The sequence below is a fragment of the Gavialis gangeticus genome, unplaced genomic scaffold, assembly GCF_001723915.1.
Source record: "Gavialis gangeticus isolate Ggan-Ray unplaced genomic scaffold, GavGan_comp1, whole genome shotgun sequence".
NCBI classification, from domain to species: Eukaryota; Metazoa; Chordata; order Crocodylia; family Gavialidae; genus Gavialis; species Gavialis gangeticus.
The window spans coordinates 88,393,636-88,403,779 of NW_017729034.1; the positions used below are offsets into that span (position 1 = coordinate 88,393,636).

At 41.1% G+C, this 10,144-nt stretch overlaps 1 protein-coding gene across 2 annotated transcripts in view; it reads left to right on the forward strand.

The window, feature by feature from the left end:
- Window positions 1-10,144, forward strand: part of HIVEP2 (human immunodeficiency virus type I enhancer binding protein 2) — a 154,459-nt gene that overhangs the window by 12,864 nt on the left and 131,451 nt on the right. The window contains exon 1 of one of the 2 annotated variants that reach the window (XM_019527194.1): window positions 3,163-3,283. The exons of the other annotated variant lie outside the window; for it this stretch is intronic. The gene's annotated coding sequence lies outside the window, so the exon portion shown is untranslated. Of the gene's footprint in view, window positions 1-3,162; window positions 3,284-10,144 lie in introns of those variants that run through there. 2 annotated transcript variants of the gene reach the window in all.

The following is a 10,144-nucleotide window of genomic DNA, read 5'->3' on the forward strand; positions in this document are numbered from 1 at the left end:
TGGGGAAGAAACATTTTTTTTTTAAATGGAGGCTGGAAATCCCATGGGAAATCACATGTCCTCAGGACCTAGGACTATAAGATAAATGCCAAAGATAAAAAAACTCAGGATAAGAATCACAAAAGTAGACAGCATGGGGAATTGTGTGACTGGTGGTAAATTTAGCAATTATGGTATTGCTGAGACTGGCATAAAAAAATTCCATTAAAATGAAAGACAAGAGCATTACTTTTTATAATGCGCATCATTCATTTTTGCAATATTTCCATTAAAAACTGTAATCATATCCTATCCTACAAAGCAGAAGCTATATTGCATCTACATTCTCATCCAGAATCCTATTATTATTTTTATTAAATATTAATACACCACCATAAATGCACACAAATATTTAGTGAAAGATATAAAGTCAGAAGACTGAATCCTCCACTGTAGCCAAGCTCTACTTGTGTCACCTTGGGGGAGAAGCTAAATTTTCTCCACGTTTAATCCCCTCCCATCTTGCAGGACCATGGGCTGACTTAATAGTCCAGGTCAGTTATTGGTACAGTTTAACAGTAAATATTCTGACTGGTAGCAGCTGCCGAAAGGCTGAACTGCTACCTGGGGATAACCAGAGCACATTAATGTAGAAGCAAGGAACATAGAGTTAGAAAAAGTGTTTATTTCATTTAGGGGAATATAGAGTATGGCCCAGTCTTTCTGCCATCTAAGCCAGTGGCGTAATTCCTGTTGATTTCAATGGGTATAGGACTGGGGGCAGTTACGGTAATCCACGATAAATGATTATTATGTTCATTTTAGAGAAGTGTGCCTGATATGAGTTATTTAAAGGTTCCTGACAAGAAAGAGAATTATAACTTCTTGTTGGTGAGAGACTTTGTACATTGCATGTGAAACATTATAGGCTCTGTTTTCCTCTTGAATTAGCAAACTTGCTAAAAAGGCTACTTACTGCTTCACAGATTTTCAGTGATGTGGTATATTAAACAGTTGCATCTCTGCTAGTCTTCATGACACCTGCTTTGTGGTGTTGTGAGAGCTCCTACAATAGCGTGCACTACAGGATTTGATTGTTTTGTCTCCCACATTTTCTTTGGGAAATGAATTGCTTTATTCCTAGACTCTGCAGGGAATTGGGGTGGGCAGCCTGGGAAAGGGCACAGGGCTAATAGATGAGAGGAGGAGGGAACAATACTAGGCTTTTTCTAGTGACTTGGTAGACATATTATCTAGGACTCCCTCCAGATGTTACATTTGTTGCAGATTAAAAGTGCATGTTATACACCCTTTGAACAAGTCAGCGTTTGAGGAGCCTAGGATTGGGGAATGACTCCCTGATCTTGGGCTCCCCAATGTGCTGGCAAACTCAAACAAGTTCAGCAGATGCACAGTGGGATCTAACGAATATTATCCCCAGCCCCCAAAATTATGTGTCCTGCCAAGCAACACCTTGAACATCTGGTAGGATGCGCAATTTTGGGGATCCGGGATGAAATCCCTCAGATCCTATCACATGATTAAATTAACGTCTGGCAGTGGCCTAGAGGGCACAAACGAACCTTTCTACTTACAGCTCTTAAACTAGGCCATGCAAGCTGCCAGTATATATATGCACATGAGAGAAACGTGAGCGATGTCTGAAATCACTGTACCGAAAATAATTTGCACTTTTATTTTGAGTTGAAAAAAATGAGGTAGAACTTTTGCTTCCTGAAAGTTAGATGGGCTTTTCCCCCTGCCTGCTATAGGGAGAGGTATGTCTCTAAATGTATGCATGATTATCTATGGTAAAGGAGAACATGTTTCAAAAGTGCCTAAGTGACTTAGGCTCCAGAGTCCTATTTCCAGAAGTGAGTAAAACACTTAGAGCCTAAACTGCATTGAAAATCAGTAGGATTCTGATTCTTGTGTGCTTGTGTCAGTTGTGAAAATGGGACTTGGAGAAGCCTTAGGGTGTATTGCTACTTTTTTGAGAATGCATTTGGGGTTGCTGCTCTTGAGTGCAGCTGCCTACCCACTCCTACTTACTATGTCTTGAAACAGAAATGAGTCTCTGAGGTCATCTTCCCACTCCACTGCCACTCTCCAGCACAGAGGACTTGAGAACAGAAGTGGGGCTGGAGGGGTGATGCCTGCAGAGGGACATCACCACCTCATTTCCAAGTCTGATACATGCAGAGCGGGAACAAGTAGAGGGTAGGCCTAAGTTACATGAGGGCTTTTGATGATTTCACCCAAGTATTTTATACTTACTAGAAGTTGCAACAATTTTGCTAACATTGCTGTCAATAATTTTGGCAGGCCCACTTACAGCCTAATACATTCTATTACCATGACAGCATATGAAAAATCCTAAGAACCTCAAGGAGCAGAGAATTATGAATAACAGTTGATTATTTATTTTAAAAGCATGTTTTAAATTAAATATTCATGTAAAAAAATCACTAAAATTGTATTGGATATGGGCAATACTGTACTATATCTTTTACATGGTTTTGGCTTGTGAGGTAAAAGATTAACAGTATAATCCTTTCTAAGTAGAAGATAGAGAAGTGACACAAGGAGGGCAGAAAGTTCAACTCAAGTACTGTCTGAAGATCATGGCTATGAAGGAGTAGTTTCTGTAGCACAGGCAAAGCACTGTGCTGCAATTTCTTTTTATTATAAAAACAAATATTACTTTCAGGTGGGTGGAACAGGAGGTTTATTTTGAATATCTCTGGATTAATTTTCAATTGTTTTCTCCACCCCTGACTACTGTGATAAAGGAGTTTGTAAATGGATAAGGACAGAATAAAAGCAAAAAGACTCTATAGCATTTTATAGTAAGTAGGTCTGTTTAGGCTTAATCCTTGTAATGTAGTGTTAAAATTTACAAAACAGCTTGTAATTGCAGTAGTTTATTTAAACCAGCTATTTGTGGTTATGTTTGCTGATGAAGCTTAAACTTCAACACTCCCCAGCCATCTAACAGCAGCAAATTGACTTCAGGTCTCTTGTAAGAATATCTAAATGTAGGCTGTTGAATAATCCCTTTGGGGGCCCTGTAACTATTTTTATGCCTGGATATGCGTCATCAGTGGGTATTTTCTCTGGTGACTCGCTTACATCAGTAGGTCTCCTACCATACATTCTATCAGTGACTGACTTATGATTGATGGGAGTTACGGCTGCTGTTTAGCTTTTATCTGTGACCTCAAATAATGGACAACAGGAATTTCCAGGCTGTTAAATTCTTTGAATGACTGAAGATATGGGATTGCAGTGCTGATAAATGCAGGTAGTACACAGATATTATTCACTGGAGGGAGGGGGGAGGGAAGGGGGGGTTCCTTGTCTGGAAGGCGGTAAATCTAGCTCTGTTGCTCAGCCTTTAGAGAGAAGATATGCTTCCTGAACCCAAGGAGAGTATCCACACAGGAAGGGTTGTCGAGCAGATGCACTGCTTAACTCTTCATGGCTTTTTTAGTGTTTTAATGATGCATAATATATGATACAGTAGAATAATTTACATGTATTTTCATTAGTTGATCTTGATGTCAGTTTGTCATTCTGTTTTATTCTGGGCACACAGCTATTTTCAATTATATCAAAAGAAATTCTGTGGAATTTTCAAGTAGATAATACCTGTTATTACTGTTGTTGCTGTTGTTGTTATTGTGCTGATTTAATAAGTAGGAAGAGGAAGTGGATTTATGTCTGTGTGTAATCCAGGCACTGTCTGGGATAACTCTAAAGGTGCAGTAAGCCAGGTGGTCTTAGAGTTATGTTACACCTGCAATTATTGACCCATTGAGCTGGTGGTGGCAGCAGTTCATTTCCTGAGCTGAAGTACTTTCCATTATGGAAATAAGTATGACGAATGCATTTAATAAATTATCCCCTGATTTCTTTGCACTCTAGCTTTCCCATCTCTCTCTGACTCTAACACGTGTGCATGATGTTGCAGTACAGTTGTGAGATGTTGTCAGTGTGCTCTGGGATGTATTGAGTAACTCGAGCCAGCTCCGGAATGAGACACTTTCCCTTTCTTCTTCTCTCTTTCCTGCTTTCTCCTTTTGATGGCAAATGCGATGGCAGCTACAATATTCAGGTCCTTCTGAACTTTGGTTCAGGCATCTGTCAAATGCTTTAGCTAGCAGCTAGATTTGTCAGGGAATGACCGTGTGATACACAGTTACCACAGGCATGGATGCAGTATCAGAAGCGTGAACAGAGACAAATTAGAACTTTCCATCTACTTGGTTAGTGTGTGTGTTTGTGTGTGTGTGTGTGTGTGTGTGCACGCGCGCTGTGTGGTAAATCTATCTAAGGCAAACTGATCCCATGCACTAATCTTGCCCACATGTATTTAGGGAATGATTGGTACCTGTGGGGTGAGAAAATTCTTCCTGGTGGATTTCTATGTATGACCTGTGGTTTAAAAACCTCAGTCTGGCCTTGACTGGTTAGGCACCTAGTTTCTGTTTTGCTTAAGCATTCTCACATAAAAACCACTGGTTTCTTCTGGTGGGTCTTTTTCTCTATAACTTTTCTTTCTAACCTACCAGGCAAAGAATCTTGATTGCTGAACAAAACTAGATTCCCTGTGTGAGTTAGTTAACAAACATCAGTGACTAGTGGACACATGATCATTTAGTCTCTATAGCAGATGCAGCATTACTACCATCACTCTGTGGGGAGCAGACTGTGTATAATGTACCTGAGCAACCCAGGCAAACAGATGCCTGTAATGGCATGACCATTGGCTTTGAATCAAACTTCTGGAATCTGCTCCCCTAGTAGTTGGGTTAAGAAATGCATTCAGCAGAAATACCAGCAAGTGGAGTGGTGCTTAAAAAGAGGCTTGAAAAGCTTTGAGAAAATTGTTTGGTACAGGACCATGATTTAAGAGCGCACTCACTCTCTACCTCTTTCTCGCTATAATATTTTTTACAGTGTCTTCAACAAGACTTTGTGATTCGTGACAAGCTGGTTATATAATTCAGACTCTGTAAAAGGTTAGGCACAAAAGGCTTGATGAGTCTTGAGTCATTTGCAGTAAATTTTACTGAGCTCTCCTGGGGTGTTGCACTTTGAAAATTTAGAGCTTGAAAATGTATTTGTGAATGCTGCTATTTATGTTTATCTTAGTTCAACTTTCTAGGAACAATTACAGCCTGCTTCATATTAATATCTATGGGAAAGATAGATAATGGGCTGATTTTGGCTTTGCATTTATCTTTGTATTTTCCTGACAAGGATTTCTGTAATATTTTAAGGTAGCTTTCTCTTATACTAAATTGGTAAAAAGCTCAATATTACTGAGCTTCCAGAAGGCCCTTCAAACCATTTTTGCTTAGGGTTTTAAGTTATAGAGGAGACAAGTGTTAGCAAATTGCCTGTCATTTCTGGATGCTCCATGCAGGGCTGTGCATAAGATAAAGGGGTGAAGTCCATTTTGACGTGTGACATATGCATGTAACTACCCATGTATTGTGACAAGGTTGTCATTGTAGGGATGAATACTAATCAGGATGGATCCTGCAAGAGTTCATTGTGAGTATGCCCATGTGCAGCTCTGTTGACTTCAGTGTCTCAGTCTGGACACAGAAATCTGTTTACACAGGATTTATTGAGGAATTAGAGCCTTGGTGGCAAAATAATGCATGCTTTTCTGTGGGAATTCTTCTTTGCATTGAATCTTAAAATCTTGCCCGTATTTTTACTATTTAAGTATTATCTTTTTAGAATGCTGCAGATACTGAGCTATTTGTTGATCTAAGGCAGGGCTATCCAACTTTTAAGCAGCCAGGGGCCACATGGGCTGCACCACCATGGGCCACAGGCCTCATCTGCAAGGGCATTCCCTCTCCTCTCCACTAACCCCACTGCCAGCTCCCTGGTCCAGGGATGCATCATGCCACCCAGGTGCCCAGGCCACGTGCTCTCCCAGCCCCATGGGCTGCCCCTCCCCACCTCCCCGGGCCAGATAGGAAGTGGAAGCTGGGGGAGGGAGTGATGAAGGGAGCAATGAAGGCAGCAGCCAGAACGATGAAGGGAGCAGTGGCAAGGTGGGAACCTGGGTACAGCAAGTTAACCCCTTGTAGGCTGCATGCGGCCTGCAGCCCACAAGCCTGATAGCCCTGACCTAAGGGAAAACTGGCAGTTCTTTAAAGATGATCACCACATCTTGTCATAACACTATAAGCAAAGTGCGTTTTGTGTCTTAATGTGTTGCTAGCACTGTATATGCACAGAGCTGTATTGATTATCCTTGGATAGGAAAAGCAATTGTGTCACCCTAGTATTAGAGGCTGAATTCCCAAATGTTTTTAAAAGCTTACTGTTGAAGCAGAGTTCTGAGACCATATGCCCAGAATGACTGCTTTAGTGCTTATTTGTTGGGAATGGTATCAAAGTGACAACCAATCAATATTTCCAAGGCTGCTATATTGTTCAGCACTGTGGTAGTTTTAGTGCTCTTGGGAATAAAGGGGAACCGGAGGGTACTACACTGGGAAGGAAAAATGCCAGCAGAAATATGAAAAGCAACCTGCCCATGATCCTTCCTCTCTTATTGTCTTCTGCGAAGAAAGAAGACATTGCTGCTGAATAATCAATGAAAATGTTAACTCAGGTCAAGATATTTCCCTTGGTGAGTCAACTACACACCTTAAGGGCATTCTGAAGCATGAGGTAGACTAGTGTACTGAAGTATTCCCCTTCAAGGAATGTATTATCTTATGATTGTATTAGTTCATCATCATCTTATTACCATCATTTCCTGATCTTACAAGCTGATCATTATGTCTGCAAGACATCCCATTGCAATTGAGTCTTTACATCCATACTAGGTCCCCTGAGTTTGGATCAGCTTACAGAATCAGGGTTCAAGCTATAATGGTTACATTTCCTTAATTTGCAAGTAGCTTAAAAGGAATGGAGGTGGGAAAATTAAATATATTTTCAACACTCCATTTTGTACAATATTTTGCAGTAGGGTGAAAAAACTATTTGGAAGAAGGAATGTTTCAGTTCTGAATTTTTTTAAGTAACTGAAGGGTTTTCCTTCTTTAAATCATTGTATGCAGGTAGGATGAGTAGGCTCAGGTGAAGTTTTCATAATATTTTATTCTGAAACTCCTTTTCATCTGAGTAGTTCTATTACAGGGAGTCACATTGACTCTCTCAAGATTACTTAAGTGAGCAAGAGCCCCAGGACTGATACTGGCCTAGAGTGGCATTAATACATTTCAGAGTAGGAACAGGGAGAAAAAAAGGTTAAATGAAGACAGTTATATAAGCCTGTGCACTAAGACTTGGATTATCAGCCTCTACAGACCAAAGAGTGGTAGCCCCTTTATGTCAGTCAGCCAGGTGACAACCACTATACACTGTAGGTAGTTCCTTTCATGTTTCAATTTGCTTCCTGCTTATAGAAGTCAAAATGCATAATTCACGTGCAAGACCTCGGTGGTTCAGAACAGGATCTTTGCAGTCTATGAAGCAGGTTAACAGCCATGGACACCACAAACAGCTGTGGGCACTACAGTCATTACAAAGCTGCCTTTTTACATATCTTTACCTTACATGTTTCTCAATTCCATTTGGCCTGGTGCCAGCTCCAGGGAGTGTCTATTGCAGTGATCAGATGGAAAATATTTTAGGGAACTGGCTAATTCAAGGCCAATTATTCAAGGAGGCTACCAGAGCAGTGCACAGGATGACAAAATGATTTGGATCTAGTACAAATAGACACCAGGATGTAGATGTTGGCATCCTGGCAAAGATTAGCGTAGACTAATATGATCTGATTCTCTTCTCCATTCTGAATTTACCTGAACACACCCCCTTCCCCAGATTTCAGTTTAATTGAAGGGGAAGCTCAACTCAGGCTGAACAATTTAACAATAATTTTTAATGAGCCTGATATGCAGTCTCATGTTATGACTTGGTTTCTCTGTTTCTACATAACTGCCCGTTGTCACTAGAATGCTTCTGAACTCAGCCATACCTAGAGGCGACAGTCTACCCCTTAACATGTGGAAACCTTGCTCACTGAGTGAAGTATCTACAACCAAAATATCTAGTCTGAAGAAGAATCTGTGTAGAAAAAAAAGGAATGTGAAGATGTAGTTATGGAAGAAGAGGAAATATAAATAATTATTCTTAATAGTGGTGGTCAGTTTAGCTTTTAGCGATCTAAGGTGTCTCTGCCAGCATTTGTTTGTAGTAACAAGGGACTGGTTCTGAGACTCCACAGATTTATTCTCCAAATTTGGATCAGTGAAGAGATCCCTGGGGACCTGAGGAATGCCCACATCATGACCATCTTCAAGAAAGGAGATAAGTCAGTGTGTGGGAACTACCAAGGTATTGCCCTTCTTTCCACAGCAGGGAAAATCCTCTCCTGCGTCATCCTGAACTGTCTTCCACGTCTTGCTGAGGTAATCCTGCCAGAATTTCAGTGTGGTTTCAGACCATCTTATAAGGCACTTGACATGATTTTTATTGCCCATCAGATCCAAGAAAAGTGTCAGGAACAACATTAGGACCCGTATATGGCCTTACTTGACCTTTTTAAGGCCTTTGATTCCATCAGTCGCAAAGCCTTGTGGAAAGTATTGGCCAGTTTTGGGTTTCCTAAAAAGTACATCAATGTCCTGAGGCTTCTCCTTGACCAGGTGATTGTGATTGTTCTTTGTAGTTTATTGGGGACACATCCATTTGTTATCTAAACTGGTGTCAAGCAAGGATGTATTATCCCCCCAGTTTTGTTTTCCATTTTTTTGACAGTTATCCTTGTTCTCATTAAGGACTGTCTTCCTTCTGGAATTGATATTGAATGTATGGGGGGCTTTTCAGTCTGAGACATTTCTGCTCCAAGGCCAAAGTATTCAAAACAACCATTCTTGACTTTCTTTACGCACACTGAGGGAAAACCCTTAGTCCATGCTGGATCTCTTTGGAGAAGCCTACTGAACTTTGAGCCTCTCTTTCAATATTTAGAAGCCTAAAGTGATCTATCAGCTTGCCTCAGACCATGATGACCCCCCTCCTCAAATTACCATCCAGGAAAAGACACTGAAGGTAGTTGAGCGCTTCCCCTACTTTCATAGCCACCTCTCTCAGAGTGTGAATATTGATGAGGAGATCCAGCACAGGATCTGGTGCATAAGTTCCTCTTTTGGGAAGCTGCTTTGGCATGTCTTTATTCATTGCAGTCTCCAGAAAGACACAAGATCCAGGTCTGCAATGCAGTCATCATCCCCACTGTCATCTATTGATGCGAAACGTGGGTGACCTACCACTGTCATCATAAGAGCCTGGAGATGCTCTATTAGTACTGACCTGAGATCTTCTGGTGGTTAGAGTAAACGCTACAAGGACACATTGAAGGTATACCTCAAAAAAACAGATGCTGTCATCAAGAGTTGGGAGGAACTACCTGCCAACCGATCTCAATGGCGCTGCAGCCTCAACCAAACAGCAGCCCATTTTGAGATAAAATGTCTTGCAGTTAAAGCAGAGAAGAGAGAGTGGAGAAAGGAAAAAGAGAGGAATCCCAGACTGCAGCCTACTCTTCCTTGTGGAAAGACCTGCAACTTCTGCAGATGGATTTGTCTCTCAAGGATTGGACTCTCAAGTCGCCTGAAGATCCATCAATGAGCCACGGTAGATATCATCCTTGAATCAAGGGATTGCTGCTGACAACAACTTGAAGCTTTAGTTTGATTCAGTTATTCTTACAGGGTATGGACACATGTATATTTGGAGACATTTGAAAAGGGCAGCAGCTGGCATGTTCTTATATGTGGACAAGCCATGGACGAATGCAGGAATAAATGCAGCGAAATTGCTACCGCTTTAATGCTTGATGAAGCAGTGTTAAAGTTGAGGTAGTTTTGCTGCATTTGTATTGTTCCCAGCTTGTCCACACATAACAATTAGAATGTAACAGCTGCTGCCTTTTTTAAATGTTCTCATTACTGCACTGTTCAATATCTTCATCAGTGATTTGGACGAGGGGGTGCAAAGCACCCTGTTCAAGTTTGCTGATGACACTAAGATGTGGGGGGAAGTGGGCACAATTGAGGGGAGCAACAGGCTACAGTTAGACCTAGATAGGTTACAAGGATGGGCGGAGGAGAACAGGATG